Raw genomic sequence first — 20,860 nt, 5'->3', positions numbered from 1 at the left:
GTAAAGAGTTTGTGTGAGGGGTGTGTGGGGTCGTCCACAATGCTGGTTGCTTCTATGGATACAGTGTTTTTTGTAAATGTCTTTGATGGAGGGAAGAGAGACCCCAATGATCTTCTCAGCTGTCCTCACTATCCTCTGCAGGGCTTTGCGGTCCGAAACGGTGCAAGTCCCAAACCAGGCAGTGATGCAGCTGCTCAGGATGCTCTCAATAGTCCCTCTATAGAATGTAGTGAGGATGGGGGTTGGGAGATGTGCTTTCCTCAGCCTTCGAAGAAAGTAGAGACGCTGCTGGGCTTTCTTGGTGATAGAGCTGGTGTTGAGGGACCAGGTGAGGTTCTCCGCCAGGTGAACACCAAGGAATTTGGTGCTCTTGACGATCTCCACAGAGGAGCCGTCGATGTTCAGCGGAGTGTGTTCACCTTGTGCTCTCCTAAAGTCAACAACCATCTCTTTTGTTTTGTCGACATTCAGGGACAGGTTGTTGGCTCTACACCAGTTCGTCAGCCGCTGCACCTCCTCTCTGTATGCTGACTCGTTGTTCTTGCTGATGAGACCCACCACGGTCGTGTCATCGGCGAACTTGATGATGTGATTCGAGCTGTGCATTGCTGCACAGTCGTGGAGTCAGCAGAGTGAACAGCAGTGGACTGAGCACACAGCCCTGGGGGCCCCAGTGCTCAGTGTGGTGGTGGTGGAGATGCTGTTCCCGATCCGGACTGACTGAGGTCTCCCAGTCAGGAAGTCCAGGATCCAGTTGCAGAGGGAGGTGTCCAGGCCCAGCAGGTTCAGCTTTCCAATCAGGTGCTGGGGAATGATTGTGTTGAATGCTGAGCTGAAATCTATGAACAGCATTCGAACGTATGAGTCCTTATTGTCTAGGTGGGTGAGGGCCAGATGGAGGGTTGTGGTGATGGCATCCTCCGTTGAACGGTTTGAACGATCACGCAAACTGCAGTGGGTCTAGTGAGGGGGCAGCTGGGTCCTAATCTGCCTCATGACGAGCCTCTCGAAGCACTTCATGATGATGGGTGTAAGTGCGACGGGACGGTAGTCGTTGAGGCAGGACACTGAAGACTTCTTTGGCATGGGGATGATGGTGGTGGCCTTGAAGCACGTTGGAACAACGGCGCTGCTCAGAGAGATGTTGAAGATGTCGGTAAGAACATCTGCTAGCTGGTCTGTACATCCTCTGAGCACTCTGCCAGAAATGTTGTCTGGTCCAGCAGCCTTCCGTGGGTTGACTCTACGTAGAGTTTTCCTCACATCTGCCGTGGTAAGACAGAGCACCTGGTCATTGGGAGGAGGGGTGGACTTCCTCGCCATCACGTCGTTCTGCACTTCAAACCGAGCGTAGAAGTCTTCCAGCGCATCTGGAAGGGAGGCATCTTTGTCACAGGCAACTGATGTTGTCCTGTAGTTGGTGATGGCCTGGATGCCCTGCCACATGCGCCGCGTGTCACCGCTGTCCTGGAAGTGACTGTGGATTCTCTGGGCGTGTGCACGCTTTGCCTCTCTGATTGCCCGTGACAGTTTGGCCCTAGCTGTTCTTAGGGCTGCCTTATCGCCTGCTCTGAAGGCGGAGTCTCGGGACCTCAGCAGCGTGCGCACCTCCGCAGTCATCCACGGCTTCTGGTTGGAGCGTGTGGTGATGGTCTTGAGAAAGTGACATCATCAATGCACTTGCTGATGTAGCTGGTCACTGATGCTGTGTATTCCTCCAAGTTGGTAGAATCGCCATATGTTGCAGCCTCCTGAACATGTGCCAGTCAGTACAATCAAAACAGTCCTGAAGAGCAGAGATGGCTCCTGCTGGCCAGGTTTTCACCTGCTTCTGAAGCGGTTTTGTGCGTCTGACGAGCGGTCTGTATGCTGGAATTAACATAACAGAGATGTGGTCTGAGTAGCCGAGGTGGGGGCGGGGCTCCGCCCGTGCAGCGCCTGGGATGTTTGTGTAAACAAGATCAAGCGCGTTCAGCCCTCTCGTTGCAAAGTCCACATACTGATGGAATTTAGGGAGCACTGTCTTGAGATTTGCATCGTTGAAATCTCCGGCAACAATAAACAGTCCGTCGGGGTGAGCGTTCTGCAGTTCGCTCATAGCCCCATACAGTTCACAGAGCGCTTCCTTAGCGTTAGCGCTGGGGGGAATGTAAACTCCGGTTATGCAAACAGTGGTGAATTCCCGTGGTAAATAAAAAAGGTCTGCATCTAACAGTCACAAGCTCCAACAGCGATGAACAGTAACTAGAGACTAGCATAGAGTTCTTGCACCATTCCGTGTTGATGTAAACACACAAGCCACCACCGCGAGTCTTACCGCAGAGAGCTGTATTTCTGTCGGCACGAAACGAGGCGAGCCCGTCTAGCTGAATGGCGGCATCCGGAACTCTGTCGCTGAGCCACTTCTCCGTGAAAACAAAGACGCAGCAGTCTCTAAACTCACGCTGCGTAGCCTGCGTGAGTTTAAGAGTGAGATAGAGTAATAGTAGTCCCCACGCACTCCAAGTTATAATCACTGATGTCCATTTGTTTACTTTGAATGTGATCTTTTACGTAAATCAGCACACCGCCGCCTTTACCCTCGTTTCTGTCACGTCTATACAAGGTGTATCCCGACACTTTCACTATAGAAGAGGGAATAGTAGGAGTTTGCCAGGTTTCCGTTAAGCAAAGATAGTCAAGATTTGAGTCTGTTAACAAATGTTCGATCTGCTCAGTCTTTGAAACAATGCTGCGGATGTTTAAATGTCCTCCGAAGATGCCCTTCGGCTTTATTTTCGGGTTCCAAAGCAATGCACGGGTTGCACAATGAACAGCACATTTTTCAGAAACTGAGTCAAGATAAAACTTTTAGAAACACTTTTTAAATACAATAACATGTTCTTTGTGATATATATTTATATATGGTTAAGTATTACACAGGCCTCTGTAATCACACACACGCCACAGTAGATTTAATGAGTTTTGTAAATGTTTGACAGGAAAGAGCTTAAAATGGCACAAATAAAGATGAAAAATGACATAAAAATCTGTGAAAAAGATGGAGCTGCTTCAATACAAATGGAGCCAGATGACTTCTGTTTAAACAACACACAAGAGTTCAGTGTGTGTGTGTGTGTGTGTGTGTGTGTGTGTGTGTGTGTGAGAGAGTGTGTGTGTGTGTGTGTGTGTGTGAGAGAGTGTGTGCATGCGAGTGTGTGTGTGAGAGTGTATGTGTGTGTGTGTGAGAGAGTGTGTGTGTGCGAGTGTGTGTGACTAAACTGCCCTTTAGGGACATTTGGAGACATCCTCAATCATCCTCAATTGGAAAAAAAATTGGGTTAGTCTTTAGTAATTACAATTAAAGGAATAGTTTGCTGATAATTTACTCACCCTCAGGCCATCCAAGATGTATATGACCCACTTTCTTCATCAAAACAGAATTTAAGATTTTTAGGATTTCATCTCCTTTAAAACCCAGGAAGCCAAGAACCCATTCACCCCCAAACATTCATTGTTCAAAGGATAAAACCATTTTGTATACAATGTTTATTCAGTCTGGATATTTAAGGAAAGATGGCCCAGAGCTTGAGGAATCTGTAAGCCAGTTCCCTGTCTGTCGCTCACTTCGACGTTGTGTCAAAGAAGCGACACTAGGGGTCTCTCTTGAGTGCCGAATATGCCTCTGAACTATGAAAAAAGGCCAATGAGAAGTTGGCAGACAGTATTTGCATACCCCGCCCCCAGACATACGGGTATTTAAGCGGGCAAATACATTGAGTTCATTCAGAAATTTTCTTCGGAGCCGATGGTAGTGCATGCAGTCTGCTGCAAGTCACACACACCAGTTCCTGCCTTTTCCTCTGACTCTCTGCATGCTGTTGGATTGACGGCGCATAACAGCGGCTTTCTTAAGCCGATTAAGTACCCTTGTGGGTCCGCAGTTCAGCGGAGGAACACACCGACCCAATCCACTGCGGGTTCTTAATCTACCCTGTACTGGAATAAGTGCTCCACAGGTCAAAGACTTCTACGCGGACACCCCCTGTGTGTATTTTCCGTGGTACGGTCCCCTTACAAAAGTGGACCCGCGTTTTCCTTAGGCAGTCCCCGGCTGCCCTCCGGTCGCCGTGTTGTAGCAACTCCCCCCTCCTTGAGGCTGGATCTACCACCACACCACTTTCCACATGTCACCTAAAGAGCCCATGTGACGTATTTACCATGCTTACCTCCCCTCTCGGGCAGGTGTGGTCTCCGCAGGGTCTTTTTCCCCTGAAAGAATAGGAAACTGGGCAAGATCCCCTTCCCTTGATGCATGTAAGGGCCCCGGCCGTGATTGCTCTATGCGAGAAACATAGAGAGAAAAGAGGCCCGGCCAGGCTTGGCCCATTCCCAGGTTGGCAAGCATCACCTTGTTCCCCTCGTCAGGGTAACCAGAAGGAATCTAATGACTTTATGGGGCATTGGGGAAGGGTGTGTGCAGCCTGATACAGGTGGTCGCGTTTGCACGTAAGAGCACCTGCCCGCTTCTGTATCAGCAGTTCACGTAAATGGCTCAGTGCATGGCACGATTTAATTGGGACCCCTAGTGTCACTTTAGTGAGCGACAGATGGTGAACGTCTAGGTTATGTATGTTCCCCAATGGAGGGAACGAGACGTTGTGTCCTCCCTGCCACGTCGCTGAGCCAAGCCACTGTTGTGGCTGGACCATTTCCGGCTCGTCAGAAAAATCCTGAATGAACCCGCTTAAATACCCGTATGTCCGGGTGCGGGGTATGCAAATACTGTCTGCCAACTTCTCATTGGCCTTTTTTCATAGTTCAGAGGCATATTCGGCACTCAAGAGAGACCCCTAGTGTCGCTGCTCCGACACAACGTCTCGTTTTCTCCATCGGGGAACTGAGGTTACATATGTAACCTAGACGATCTCCCATCCTATGCCACTGCATGTAGGTTTTCCCATTGTCAGGTATGTCTCTTGATTCTTATCTTATTTTTAGTAATGCTTGTTTATTCTGATCATGTGTGAAATTGGGTTTGATTTGAATTTCTGTAACAATGTTTAAATCCTACCTGACAAATACATTGCTATTATTTGATTTATTCTGAATTTCTCCGGAATCATTGTGAGAACACTTTAGGGTAGAAACCACCCAGGACAACCAGGTAGGAGAAAGCCATATAAAGACACTCAGTCACTGCTCACCGCCCGTCTTAGCAAGTTGTATGTACATAACTAAGTGGCAAGATCGTCTAGTTATGAGACAAGCCAAATCAGATGATATTACTTAACCCTACAACTGCTGACTAAGAACGGAGCTTTAATATAGGAGAAAACCACCCAGGACAACCAGGTAGGAGAAAGAGGATTCATAGTAATCAATAACCTAAAAATGTTATATCAAAAGGATGATTAGAAATGAATTAGAGCTGTAACTGTGACCTTTAAAATTAGAGGTCAACTTAAATTGGAGTCAGATAAAATTAATAACAGAATCAATTTGTAAAGTGTAAATTAACAATAATTGCTTTACTTCAGCGCTCAGAAAAGACAGAACAATGCAGAGACCTTAAAAGGGTTTACTGAATTTCCGATAGGAATAGGTTTGCCTATTCGCCCTACATATATTAATATTGCCCCCCAATTAAAATTATTCAAAATATAATTATTTCATAATTATGATTATTTAAATTATTACTATTTTATATAGAACATGACAATTCAGATAATTAAAATGCATTACACTGATGTGGCATACTAGTAAAGCATTGATCAGTCAATACAAAAAGTGTCTTTAGAAGTCAACATATCATTTATTTCCATGTAACTGAACAATATCATTGGCATTCTGTCCACAGTAATCCATTTTGCATTGAATTTGACAATCTGTCTGAGATAGATTTATTCCAAGATCTTTTCTAAGGAGAAGAATATCATCTCTGAATGCTGTTCTGAGATTTAGGTTGGCACTGTTATGGGGGCATGAAGGGGACCTACACAATATTAGGCGTGTGTGTGTGTGTGTGTGTGTGTGTGTGTGTGTGTATTTAATACTGTATGTTTTATTTAAACTTATATATATATATATATATATATATATATATATATATATATATATATATATATATATATATATATATATATATATATTAGTATATTAAATATTTAAAAACTACATATTTCATATTTAAAAAAATACTTTACATTACACACTAAATAGAGTTCAAGTTCAGTATGCTGTTAATCATCTCAGTAGTTAGTAATGCAGACACAGCACACACACATAACGTTTGTTTTTTATTAAGTTCACACTTGTTTTTAAACTCACTAATGGTAATGAGGTATTAAAAGTTAAAAAGTCAGACAGTTATTTCTGACATGCTTGTAGAATAACACTTGTATTGTTTTTTCAATTAGGCAAATTACTATTGACTAACCATCACCCAAAAAAACAACTTTTGGAATTTTATATTTGAATAAATATTTGTGGCCCATTTTTGCTTTTTAGGATGTTGAAAAGTTTTTTGTTTTTCGTTACATGAAGTATATAATTGATGACCATAAAAGTATAGCTGGGCCATACGCACACACACACACACACACACACACACACACACTGTGACGATGCCATCATGAAATAAATAAATTAATTGCAATTAATTGTTCATCTGTCTTGCATTTATCAGTCATAATTTATCTTTGAAACTAATCTGTGATCATTATCCACAAATATCAAAGATATGTCAATATTCTATGAAACTACAGTCATCGTTCTATATGGCCTGAATCAAGATGGTGACGTTTTTAGTCCAGCACCTAGTTTACTTTATCTGGTTGACGTGCGTCACTCACAGCAAGATGGTGGCGGCTGACGGGTGGCATTGAGTCTACCTCACGGAGCTCCTCTTGAAGACTCGCACGGCAATTTATTGTTTTATCCACGGCAAGTGGATTACTCAGTGCAGATGAGTAATCGGTTTGAGCACTTCAGGAAGGACTTTTATAACATGCTGCTTTGGCGACTAAAGATTTCAGTGCTGTCATGGAACCCATGGTTAATACTCTGGAGCTCATTCAAAAGGCCACTGATAAATGTATTCAACAAATAAACACCTTTGTTGCTCAGACAAATTCAAATAGTATTATACAGGATAAACTCCCACCAGTGCATGCAACATTTTTATCAATTAGCTCTGGACATTTTCTTTGGAAACAGCCCATTAAAATCCAGTTCCCTGTATCCTTTGATCTTCCTGGAGAAATTGTTCACCCCCTTTCAGATGAAGAATTAATAGCAACACTCAGGAATGTGCTCCATGGAACAGCTAGAGACTGTTGCTGGATTGGTGGGATGTTGTTCAACTTGAAACAACCACTTGGCAAGTTTGAATCTACGTTTCTTGCTGCTTTTTTGTCAGAAAACTATGAGGACGTGTTAGCGGAGAGAGTAAGAACACGTGTACAGCAGGAAGGTGAGGGCATAAGAGATTTTGCTTACAGGTACAGAGCTCTGTGCAAACGCTGGAAGCCACAAATTGAAGAGGATGAAGTCATTAAGCTGATCTTGAAGAACATCAGTCCTCAGATGGCAAGTCAACTTCGAAGTAATGGAGTTACTTCTGTTGACAGTTTAGTCCGACTTGGGCAAAAGCTGGAAAAGGACAGCTACAATATGAACAATGAAAAAACCTTGGAAACTCAGAGTAACTAGTCCTCATTCGGTTCAGTTGAATAACCCAGTAACAGCTCCAGTATCACAGGACTCCTCTAAAACTCCCTTCTGTTGGAGGCGTAAGGGCCCTCACTCTCCAAATTCTTGTTCTCAGGTTGGTTCTGGTAAGAACAAAAGCTATAAAGGTCAGCAAAGTTAAAATCCTGTTAAAGGTAACCATGGTAATCATCCTACTGTTAGCACTATCACTCATATGGAGTCTGTATACCCACCTGCTTATCTCTACCACAGCATTTGATTGTTCCTGTAAACATCGACTCTTGGCAAGGCCAAGCTTTGGTTGACACAGGATCTTCATATACACTGCTAAATGAGAAATTTTGGTAAACCATGGGTTAACACACGCAACAGCTCAGGCCCTGGACTTAGGGTCCCATCTATCTGGCTGATGGAGGACCCCGGCAAACATTAGGATGGGGTGAAGTACAACTCGCAGTGCAAACATTAACAGTTACCTTACCTGTGGTTGGCCTTGCCCCACAGATGCTTGCCTTTTCATTTCTCCAGTGAGCTGCAAATGGACATCCAGAACAATGTCTGCTGGTTTCAGCCTGATAAAAACATATTATTTTCGGAACAATTATGCTCACTTCCATGACTGGCATAAGTCTTTATCTCTTGCTCTCTTTTCTGCTCTTCCCCCTGGTACAAAAAAGGAAGAACCAAACCACCTGTATGTAGCATACCTGCAACACCTGCCTAGATTAAAGAGGAAAGGAACATTTTCTAACAACTCAAACAAACCAAGATGTCCCTATAAAACAAAAGCCTTATCGTGTTTCTCCTTAGAAACAGAAAGTTATAAAACAGCTCATTGATGAGATGTTAGCTGCTGATGTCATCGAGCCTTCCTCATCAGCATGGGCCTCCCCCGTGGTACTGATTCCCATCTGTGTGAAGTATCGGAAGGTAAATTCAGTCTCTCAATCAGATGCCTATATGCTTCCCACCATCCAAGAAAAAGAGTGGTACTGTCGAGTGGACCTCAACAGTGGATATTGTTTTGTGATATTGACAGTCAATATAAAACTACCTTCATATGCAGTTAAGGGCTATTCCATTTCAAGGTCATTGCTTTAGGCACCAGCGACCTTCCAGCGGTTAATGGAGTGAGTTCAGGGAGAGCTACAGGGAAAGAACTGTTTTGTCTATTTGGATGGTATAATTATCTACACTCCATCATGAAACAGCACTTCCAGGACATCCAGGCTGTTTTGGAAAATTGAAAGAGGCCCACCTGACTGTTGATATGGAGAAAACACATTTCTTCCGTACCTCTCTGAAGTTTCTTGGCCACATTGTGACTGCAAAAGAAATCAAGGCAGACCCAGGAAAAACCAGAGCAGGTCAAGAATTCCCTGTGCCAAAGAATATAGAGTAAAGGAAGTCCAGAGATTTTTAGACATTGCTGGTTGATATCATTGGTTTGTACCACACTTTTCTCAAGTGACTTGAACCCCTGAATGCCTTAAAAAGGAAAGGTGTTGGGTTCTTTTGGACTTCGCAATGTAAAACTTCCTTCCAAGCTCTAAAACAGCTCCTTGTGTCTCCACCTGTGTTTGGACATCCTAATCTGAATCTGCCATTTGTCATCTACACTGATGCAAGTGAGGTTGGCTTAGGAGCTGTCCTGGTGCAGCAAACAGGACTGGGCACTGAGGAAGTATTAGCATTTGCCAGTCGTATCTTGAATCCGGCAGAAATAAATTACATGACCACCGAGCAAGAATGTTTGGCAGTCGTGTGGGCCCTCGTAAAATGGAGGTACTACTTGGAAGGAAAATTCTTCACCATCATCAATGATTACTCTTCCTTGATGTGGATCTTCAAAACACAGAAACCTAACACTCATCTAATTCTGTGGGCACTTTGACTCCAGGAATTCTTCCAGGGGAAGTATAATATGGTTCCTGATGCCTTATCCCATCCCCCTGTGGACATTAATGAACCGGTCCTTCTGACTTGTTCCACCGCTCTATCTCTGAGATCAAATATGAAATCTGAGAAAATGGATGATCTGCCAATTACTGATTATGACATCTGGAAAGCACAGCACATGGATCTAGACATTCATCATCTGTACAAATAAATATAGAATAAGAAGAAATCACTGTTAATTCCTCTATAAAATTTTCCATATTAGAGGACAAAATCTACAGAGTTGCCCAGTTTCCACACAAAATTGTGTACCAAGTATACATACCATAAGCTATCTGATCTGCGCTACTCCAGATTCTTCACAAAGACCCTCTTGCTGGTCAACTTTCAAAAGGTTGCAAGCTTTGGTGTACTGGCATAACTTGTACCATGATGTCAAAGAGTTTGTACAAAACTGTCACATTTGTCAGCGTTACAAGCATAAACCACACAAACACACACACAGAGACACACACACACAAACACTCTCTCTCTCTCTCTCTCACACAAACACATTCACACACACACACACAAACACATTTACACTCACACACAATACACACACTCACACACATACTCACACTCACTCACACATACACTTGGCAAGAGTTTGAATCTAAGTTTCTTGCTGCTTTCTTGTCAGAAGACTATGAGTATGAGTTAGCGGAGAGAGTGAAAACACTTGTACAGCAAGAAGGTGAGGGCATAAGAGATTTTGCTTACACACTCACAACGCAGAACACACGCACACACGCATACACACAAACACATTTACACTCACACACACACAATTCATACACACACTCACACACATACACACACACACATTTACACTCACACACACACACACACACTCTCACACACAAACACATTTACACACACACGCGCGCTCGCACGCGCACTCTCTCTCTCTCTCTCTCTCTCTCTATCTATCTCTCTCTCTCTCACACACACACTCACACAGACACACACAATACACACACTCACTCACAAACACACACACACACACTCTCACACACATGTTGTGTTTCCTTGTTTTATGGGGAATTTCCATAGACATAATTATTTTTATACTGTACAAACTATAGATTCTAACCCCTAAACCCAACACAGCCCCTAAACATAACACAGCCCCTAAACCCAACACAACCCCTTAACCTAACCCCTAAACCCAACACAACCCCCAACCCCTAAACCCAACACAACCCCTAAACCCAACACATCCCCTAAACCCAACACATCCCCTAAACCAAACACAACCCCTAAACCCAACACAACCCCCAACCCCTAAACCCAACACAACCCCTAAACCCAACACATCCCCTAAACCCAACACATCCCCTAAACCAAACACAACCCCTAAACCCAACACAACCCCTAAACCTAACACAACCCCTAAACCTAACACAACCCCTAAACCCAACACAACCCCTAAAACCAACACATCCCATAAACCCAACACAACCCCTAAACCCAACACAACCCCTAAACCCAACACAACCCCTAAACCCAACACATCCCATAAACCCAACACAACCCCTAAACCTAACACACCCCCTAAACCCAACACACCCCCTAAACCCAACACAACCCCTAAACCTAACACCACCCCTAAACCCAACACACCCCCTAAACCCAACACAACCCCTAAACCCAACACAACCCCTAAACCCAACACAACCCCTAAACCTAACACCACCCCTAAACCCAACACACCCCCTAAACCTAACACAACCCCTAAACCCAACACAACCCCTAAACCCAACACAACCCCTAAACCTAACACCACCCCTAAACCCAACACACCCCCTAAACCCAACACAACCCAACCCCTAAACCCAACACATCCCATAAACCCAACACATCCCCTAAACCTAACACAACCCCTAAACCCAACACATCCCATAAACCCAACACATACCCTAAACCTAACACAACCCCTAAACCTAACACAACTCCTAAACCCAACACAACCCCTAAACTCTACACAACCCCTAAACTCTACACAACCCCTAAACCAAACACAACCCCTAAACCAAACACAACCCCTAAACCCAACACAACCCCTAAACCCAACACATCCCATAAACCAAAAACAACCCCTAAACCCAACACAACCCCTAAACCTAACACATCCCCTGAACCTAACACAACCCCTAAACCCAACACAACCCCTAAACCCAACACATCCCCAAAACCTAACACAACCACTAAACCTAACACAACCCCTAAACCCAACACATCCCCTAAACCCAACACATCCCCTAAACCCAACACAACCCCTAAACCAAACACAACCCCTAAACCCAACACATCCCATAAACCCAACACATCCCCTAAACCTAACACAACCCCTAAACCCAACACAACCCCTAAACCCAACACATCCCATAAACCCAACACAACCCCTAAACCCAACACAACCCCTAAACCTAACACAACCCCTAAACCCAACACATCCCCTAAACCCAACACAACCCCTAAACCCTACACACCCCCTAAACCCAACACAACCCCTAAACCCAACACAACCCCTAAACCTAACACTACCCCTAAACCCAACACACCCCCTAAACCCAACACAACCCCTAAACCCAACACCACCCCTAAACCCAACACACCCCCTAAACCTAACACAACCCCTAAACCCAACACAACCCCTAAACCCAACACATCCCATAAACCCAACACAACCCCTAAACCTAACACAACCCCTAAATCCAACACATCCCATAAACCCAACACATCCCCTAAACCCAACACAACCCCTAAACCCAACACATCCCATAAACCCAACACATCCCCTAAACCCAACACAACCCCTAAACCTAACACAACTCCTAAACCCAACACAACCCCTAAACTCTACACAACCCCTAAACTCTACACAGCCCCTAAACCAAACACAACCCCTAAACCAAACACAACCCCTAAACCCAACACAACCCCTAAACCCAACACATCCCATAAACCAAAAACAACCCCTAAACCCAACACAACCCCTAAACCTAACACATCCCCTAAACCTAACACAACCCCTAAACCCAACACAACCCCTAAACCCAACACATCCCCAAAACCTAACACAACCACTAAACCTAACACAACCCCTAAACCCAACACATCCCCTAAACCCAACACATCCCCTAAACCTAACACAACCCCCAAACCAAACACAACCCCTAAACCCAACACATCCCATAAACCCAACACATCCCCTAAACCTAACACAACCCCTAAACCAAACACAACCCCTAAACCCAACACATCCCCTAAACCCAACACATCCCATAAACCTAACAAAACCCCTAAACTCTACACAACCCCTAAACGCTACACAACCCCTAAACCCAACACAACCCCTAAACCTAACACAACCCCTAAACCCAACTCAACCCCTTAACCCAACACAACCCCTAAACCCAACACATTCCATAAACCCAACACATCCCATAAACCCAACACAACCCCTAAACCCAACACATCCCATAAACCCAACACAACCCCTAAACCCAACACATCCCATAAACCCAACACAACCCCTAAACCCAACACATCCCCTAAACCTAACACATCCCCTAAACCCAACACATCCCCTAAACCCAACACAACCCCTAAACCCAACACATCCCCTAAACCCTACACATCCCCTAAACCCAACACAACCCTAAACCAAATGCAACCCCTAAACCCAACACATCCCCTAAACCTAACACAACCACTAAACCTAACACAACCCCTAAACCCAACACATCCCCTAAACCCAACACAACCCCTAAACCAAACACAACCCCTAAACCCAACACATCCCATAAACCCAACACATCCCCTAAACCCAACACAACCCCTAAACCAAACACAACCCCTAAACCCAACACATCCCCTAAACCTAACACAACCCCTAAACCTAACACAACCCCTAAACCCAACACATCCCATAAACCTAACAAAACCCCTAAACCCTACACAACCCCTAAATGCTACACAACCCCTAAACCCAATACAACCCCTAAACCTAACACATCCCCTAAACCTAACACAACCCTTAAACCCAACACAACCCCTAAACCCAACTCAACCCCTTAACCCAACACAACCCCTAAACCCAACACATTCCATAAACCCAACACATCCCATAAACCCAGCACAACCCCTAAACCCAACACATCCCATAAACCCAACACAACCCCTAAACCCAACACATCCCATAAACCCAACACAACCCCTAAACCCTACACAACCCCTAAATGCTACACAACCCCTAAACCCAATACAACCCCTAAACCTAACACAACCCCTAAACCCAACTCAACCCCTTAACCCAACACATTCCATAAACCCAACACATCCCATAAACCCAGCACAACCCCTAAACCCAACACAACCCCTAAACCCAACTCAACCCCTTAACCCAACACATTCCATAAACCCAACACATCCCATAAACCCAGCACAACCCCTAAACCCAACACAACCCCTAAACCCAACACATCCCATAAACCCAACACAACCCCTAAACCCAACACATCCCCTAAACCTAACACATCCCCTAAACCCAACACAACCCCTAAACCCAACACATCCCCTAAACCCTACACACCCCCTAAACCCAACCCAACCCCTAAACCTAACACAACCCCTAAACCCAACACATCCCCTAAACCTAACACATCCCCTAAACCCAACACAACCCCTAAACCCAACACATCCCCTAAACCCTACACACCCCCTAAACCCAACCCAACCCCTAAACACAACCCAACCACTAAACCTAACCCTCACAGAAAACTTTCTGCATTTTTGCATTTTCAAAAAATATAATTTAGTATGATTTATAAGATGTTTTCCTCATAGGGACTGACAAAATGTCCCCACGACGCCAAAAAATTTGGGTTTTACTATCCTTATGGGGACATTTGGTTCCCACAAAGCAATAAATACATGCTCACACACACACACACACACACACACACACACACATGGACACACACTGACCTGTGTTTTGAAATGTTCACTGATTCATAAACAGAACTGAGATGGTTAAATAATCTCTGATGCTCCTGCAGAAAGTGAACTATGGGCATCTTTCCCATACAGTCTTTTATTACCATTGTTAGTGTGACTTGAATTTCGAGGTTATAATTTTGCTTACTCGTGTTTATTTCACTGAGATGGTGAAATGTAATCTTAATGTTTACTGCCTCTCATTTGGATAATGTATCATATAAATGCTAAGCTAGAGTGTTATGGCGGGATTTCTGTGTCTGCACTGTATTAGCGTTTGATCCGTTTGAATCTGTGTTTATGAAGTTCTTTGCAAATTCAAACATAAAGCAGAACTCGATGTATGCAAATGAACACCAGTAAAATGTTAGTCCTGAAATCATCTTCATATTTACTCTCAACAATGTTGTGATGACAACAAATGGTGACTGAGACTAACATTCTGCTCAACATCAAAAGAAGAAAGTTATATGGTTTTGGAAATGACAACAGCATATTTATTTTTGGCTTAAATATTGCCTTAACTCAGTTTCATTGTGATTTGGCTTTGGTCCAGACAGTCATCTCGATTCTTTAGTGATCAGCTGGTTGAGTTTCCCATCTGCTGGTCGGTTTAAAATTAAACATGCGCTCGGAGACTGCTTGCTATCACATGCTAATTGATATTCAATCAAAGAATTCTATCTTGATCTTTATAGTTCCACGTCTTTGTCTGCTGATGAATATATTAGAAAATTTGTGGAACCATTTGAACTCCCTAAACTGACGACTGAGCAAAAAACTTCTCTTGATTCTGAGATAACTTTGAAGGAGCTTGGCGAGGTAATTAAGGCCTTGCCTACAGGCAAGGCTCCGAGGCCAGATCAGTCTGATTCTTGAAAAGGACAAAGATTCAAGTGAGTGTAAAAGTTACCATCTAATTTCCCTGATCCAGCTTGATGTAAAAGTGTTGTCAAAAAGTTTGGCTAATCAGTCGAGTAAAGTTATGACATCTCTTATACATATAGATCAGGAGGGGTTTATTTGGGGCCACTGCTCTTCTGATAACATTAGGCATCTCATCAATATCATGTGGTCAGTGGCGAATGATCAGGATGATCAGTTGCTGCCATCTCACTTGATGCTGAAAAGACATTTGATATGTGGGATTATCTTTTTAAGATTTTGGAAATATATGGGTTTGGGAATACTTTTATTGAATGGAGTAAGTTACTTTATAGACACCCAGTATCGGCTGTACAATCAAATGGATTCATTTCAGATTATTTTACTCTGAATAGGGGCACTCGGCAGGGTTGCCCTCTTTCCCCATTATTGTTTTGTGTTGTCCTGGAACCATTAGCAGCCACCATAAGAAAGGAGGATGATTTTCCATGAGGTGTGGCACATAAGCTTTTACTTTACACAGATGATATTTTATTATTCGTCTCCGACCCCACTAGATCTATGCCTTGCCTCCACAGAATTATTTATTCTTTTTCTAAATTCTCAGGATACAATTGTCAGTTGGTCTAAATTCGAAGCAATTTGATAGCATAAAAAGAAGTTTTATTTGGAATGGTAAGCGTCTCATATTAGGGCTGCACAATTAATCGAAAAATGAATTGCGATTACGATTACGGCTGACACGATTATGTAATCGTTAAAACTGATGATCACAGTGTTCGATTTAAGTTTGCTCCTGTTGTGTCAATGGTTTCTATTTACAACATGTTTTTGCAGCGGTTGATTGGTTCTAACCAATCACTAACATGTCTGTTGAGCAATGAAACGGCAATAGCCAATCCGCTTAAACTAGTCCTGCGTCCTCTCAGTAATGACAACTGATCCTAATGCGCAAGTTTTAAACCATCTGAATGCCCAGATGCTTTATTTATGTTCTTGCTCTGTTCACACAGCACACGAAAATGAAAACTGAAGAAATATCACCTGACACTTGAAAAGAATCTGTAGAACAAGTGAAAAGCACTTTGTAATTATTTTGGATTCATTGCATATTGCGGCGCTCGCTTTGAACGTAGATGTTAAATACACTGCAAATGAGCAACACCACAAAACTAAAACGCTCCCGTTCTAATCAAGGCACAGACAAGGTGTAAATAATTAATTTATTATGCTGATTAGACAGCTTTGTTTTTAATGAGAGCATTCGTGAGAGTGCAGAACATTGTGCGGAGCGTCACTGAGCTCACGTCGAAATGCAGATCTCAAACAGTGTAAAACGTTTTATCGCGTTGTTCGAACTGTTTTGTTTTGTCATGTTAATAAGTATGCCAGTGTGAATTTGATTTGTACAAAATAGCAATAAAGTAATTCGGCTGATCTGTTCTAAGTGTGTTTTGGAAGTGTAGCCAACATAAAGAATATGCCATGAACAGCATATGTCAGGAATCACCGTCATTGTTATCTCGTCTGCTCTAATAAAACCCATTTGCCACGCAGCTGGTATTGGTAGATGTAACGTGTTCACGAATCGCACAAACTCCGAAAGTAAATGACTGATTTTAATTTCAAAGTGCAAAAAAAATGATCTAACGATGATCTTACATGAACAAGATCACCACTGAAGATCTAACGGGATGAATGATTCCCCGTCTCTCCATGAAAGGTCTTACTGAAAAGAGTAAATTGGTCGATTTAAATCGGCTGTTAATAAGTTTGAATATTGAATATGCCATATTATTTACTGTACGTGAATGAATAATTTAAACAGTAATTTAGCAATAATTAAATTTATTCCATATCATAGATATCCATTTAAAATATGTTTTTATTTGCCTTACCTTAACAAACATTATTACAATATAAAATACAATACAATATAATGCTTAAAAGAAACTGGAGCGCAGCTCATATCCACCATTGAAATCTGCTACTCTGAAGAACCACAAGCTTGCTTACTTTGTGACGTCACGGTAATTTCATATTTTATTCGACATTAATAATCGCAATTACAATATCAAAGGCAATAATCGACAATTATGGTTTTTACTATAATCGTGCAGCCCTATCTCATATTACATTACATTTATATACTGTAGACCGATGGACAAGGGTGGGCTAGGCCTTCCCAAGATTTTATTTAGATTTTGGCTCAATGGTCTCTTCCACCTGAGGGGTTTACATAAATAAATTGGGTTTGATTTGATAATTCAAAGTGGTCATAAAACATTGAAATAAAAAGCGACACCTTTGGAATTCGCAGTCAAATGATTGTGACAGATAACAGAGCAACTTTTTTAAATCTGTCAAATACAATCAATAAATCAACCACAATGAAGAAAATTATGAGGATTACAGGGTGATACTCTAAAACGTCATCAGTGGAAAACAACCCCCCACACACACACACACACACACACACACACACACAAAAATGAACTGGTGAGACTATAACACAGATATTTGTTTTTGCATTTGTCAAAACAAAAACTAAAAAATCTGTAACAATGCTAAACATACACAATCAAAAATTAAGGGTTGATACAATAACACACGCACAATGCAGAACACACACACACACACACACACACACGCAGAACCAGGGCATCAGTAAGAGGAGCTCTACAGCCATCTTTTGGTCATTGCTGGCATTACAAGTCATCTGTTGTTTTGCAGCTGAGGACAGCAATCTGACACACACGCTCTCTCTCACACACACACAAACACATACACACACACACACACACACACACACACACACACACACACACACACACACACACGTCACACATACAGAAAGTCAAAATGTTTACTCTGAATCTTCTGTTTTAGTCTCTAATTTAATTTTCAGAATTTCACTGTTAATTTCTGTTTCTTGATGTTAATGTTCGTGACATTATTATCCATTTAATATAGTTATTATTAGGGCTGTCAATCGATTACAATTTTTAATCGGATTAATTACATGGTGTCCCGATTAATTAATCATAACTAATCGCATTTAATCGCATATACAAATATTTGCTGAGAAAGCCCCTCATATAACAATAACTCAATATATAATGATGAAATAATTATACATAGTTATCTTTAAACATTTAAAAATGATATATATATATATATATAATAAAAAATATTCAGATAATTAAAATGCATTACATTCTTGTGGCAGAAGAGTTCATCATTAATAAGACAATACAAAAGCATCTTTAGAACACAATGTATTGTTTACTACCATATTATTGATCATCAGTCAATCACTGACATACAGTTCATAAATCTATTACACAAGTGAATTTGTCAATCAGTTGGAGATTTATTATGAGGGCTTGTTTAAGGACCGTCAATGTACACCTGCCTCAGACATGCTTGTGTAGCGTCTCGGGTGCGTTGCGTCATAAACATACATGTTTAGGTCATTGTGTCAAGTTAAATATCTAATACTTACAACACATCTTGAGATCTCTTAGTTCGCATTTGCGCTCCATCAAGAGTTTTGAACGCAAGAATGTAACTCATGTTTGTGTTGTTCTGCTGAAGTGTTTCCTTCACTATATAAACTGTGTGTACAGCTGAAGTTTCACTTACTGCCCTCTGGAGGAAACAGGTGGTACTACACGCTTGCATTTCTCAGGAATCATTATTACGGTCCGGGGGCGATTAATTGCGTAAATTTTTTTAACGCGTTATTTTTGATCAGATTAATCGCACTGAATTAACACGTTAAATCGACAGCCTTGGTTATTATATTTGTATATTTTTTTTTTATAAATGATTGGTATAAAAGTGTTTATTCTGTGTCTTCTCTTTGTAACACCATGGTCAGGTTTGATTGCAGCATAATGACATTAACTGCAAAAACTGACACTTCAAATTAATTTAAAATATTACACTTTGACAAATATTAGATTGATAATGTCTAAATATATATCCAAATGCATATCTGTTATTAAATTAGGTTACAGCAAGTCATCAGACTACACAGTATGTGTCTACAGTCATCAACTGACTGTTACTGGCATGACACGGTTTTCAAGTCATGTTATTCATATTTTGTTTAACTTATAGAAGTGTAGGTTCTGAATTTTCTTTTTAAATGTGCTTATTTGTATATGCAAAAATGTACATGTAAATAAAATCTAAATAGTGTAAAATCCCAAAAGAAATGCATAATTTTATTGTTCTTCAGGGAAGAAAAATGGGGTTATAATGTACATCTGACCCTTCTGGTCAAAAATGACCATGAATGCCAAAGGGAGGTGCCATTTTTCAATACCGTTGGAGGGTTAAGTATGTTTAATGTGTGAATCAGTGTGAATATATGTGCTGCTGTTTGTTTAGAGGTCACAGGTAAAATCAATCTGATCGTAAGCGTGATGTGAAGGTGAGGAAGACAAAACAGGATTTTTTTCCATGCTCTCTGTGTATTTTTTAAGGGATAATCTGATTATTAAGTCTTTGTTCTGGAGCTTCAGCATCTCTGTGGAACCTTCAAAAAGAGATTGACTTGAAAAAACAGTGTACATTTATTTATTTCCACAATCACCCAATGAATACATATTACTGTCACACACACACACATTCATTGTCTTTGCTGTGTCTAGGGACACAAACGAATGTGGGAAAATGACAGTACACCTGAACTAACACACTCTCTCTCTCTCTCAGGATATCATTATGGTCGAGTTTCTTTCTTGCCTCCTTACATAATGAGTCTTGTGTGACCTATTAATATCTACTCACATACTCTCTCTCCTTTGCTTTAGGGTTGCTATTCCATCTCATTTAGTTTTGTCTGATTGTGTGTATGTGTGTCTCTTATTTCTATAACTTTTAGCCATAACAGAGAAAAACACATCGTTCCTGTTTGCTGTCGTTCTACAGAAATGAACAATGGAATCTCAGAAAGAGCAACAAAACTCTTCTTACTCAACTTATCAACCTCATGCCATTCCGATCCCTTGAGTCTTTCTTTATTCCATGAAACACAACACATTACAATGTGATCACAATGAATGGGGCTGAAATCTTAGTGATCAAAACCTCTAAAATACAGAATGTGCTTTTGTGTTGTGATGGTTCTGTGGGCATTATTTATAATATTCCGCTTGTTTCCTGTCTCATTTACAGACATTAATATTTATTCTCTCTCTCTCTCTCTCTTCTTGTTTTATTCACAGATGTGACCAAAAGTTTTCAGAAAGGTAAGACACATGGTTAAAATCATGTAAATGTTTCATGCATCAATATGCAACACAAACAATAGATTGTGTTTGCGTGTGTG

Source organism: Xyrauchen texanus, chromosome 2 (genome assembly GCF_025860055.1).
Source record: "Xyrauchen texanus isolate HMW12.3.18 chromosome 2, RBS_HiC_50CHRs, whole genome shotgun sequence".
In the NCBI taxonomy this organism is placed as follows: Eukaryota; Metazoa; Chordata; class Actinopteri; order Cypriniformes; family Catostomidae; genus Xyrauchen; species Xyrauchen texanus.
The sequence above is the reverse complement of the archived record's forward strand: the minus strand, read 5'-3'. Positions refer to the sequence as shown.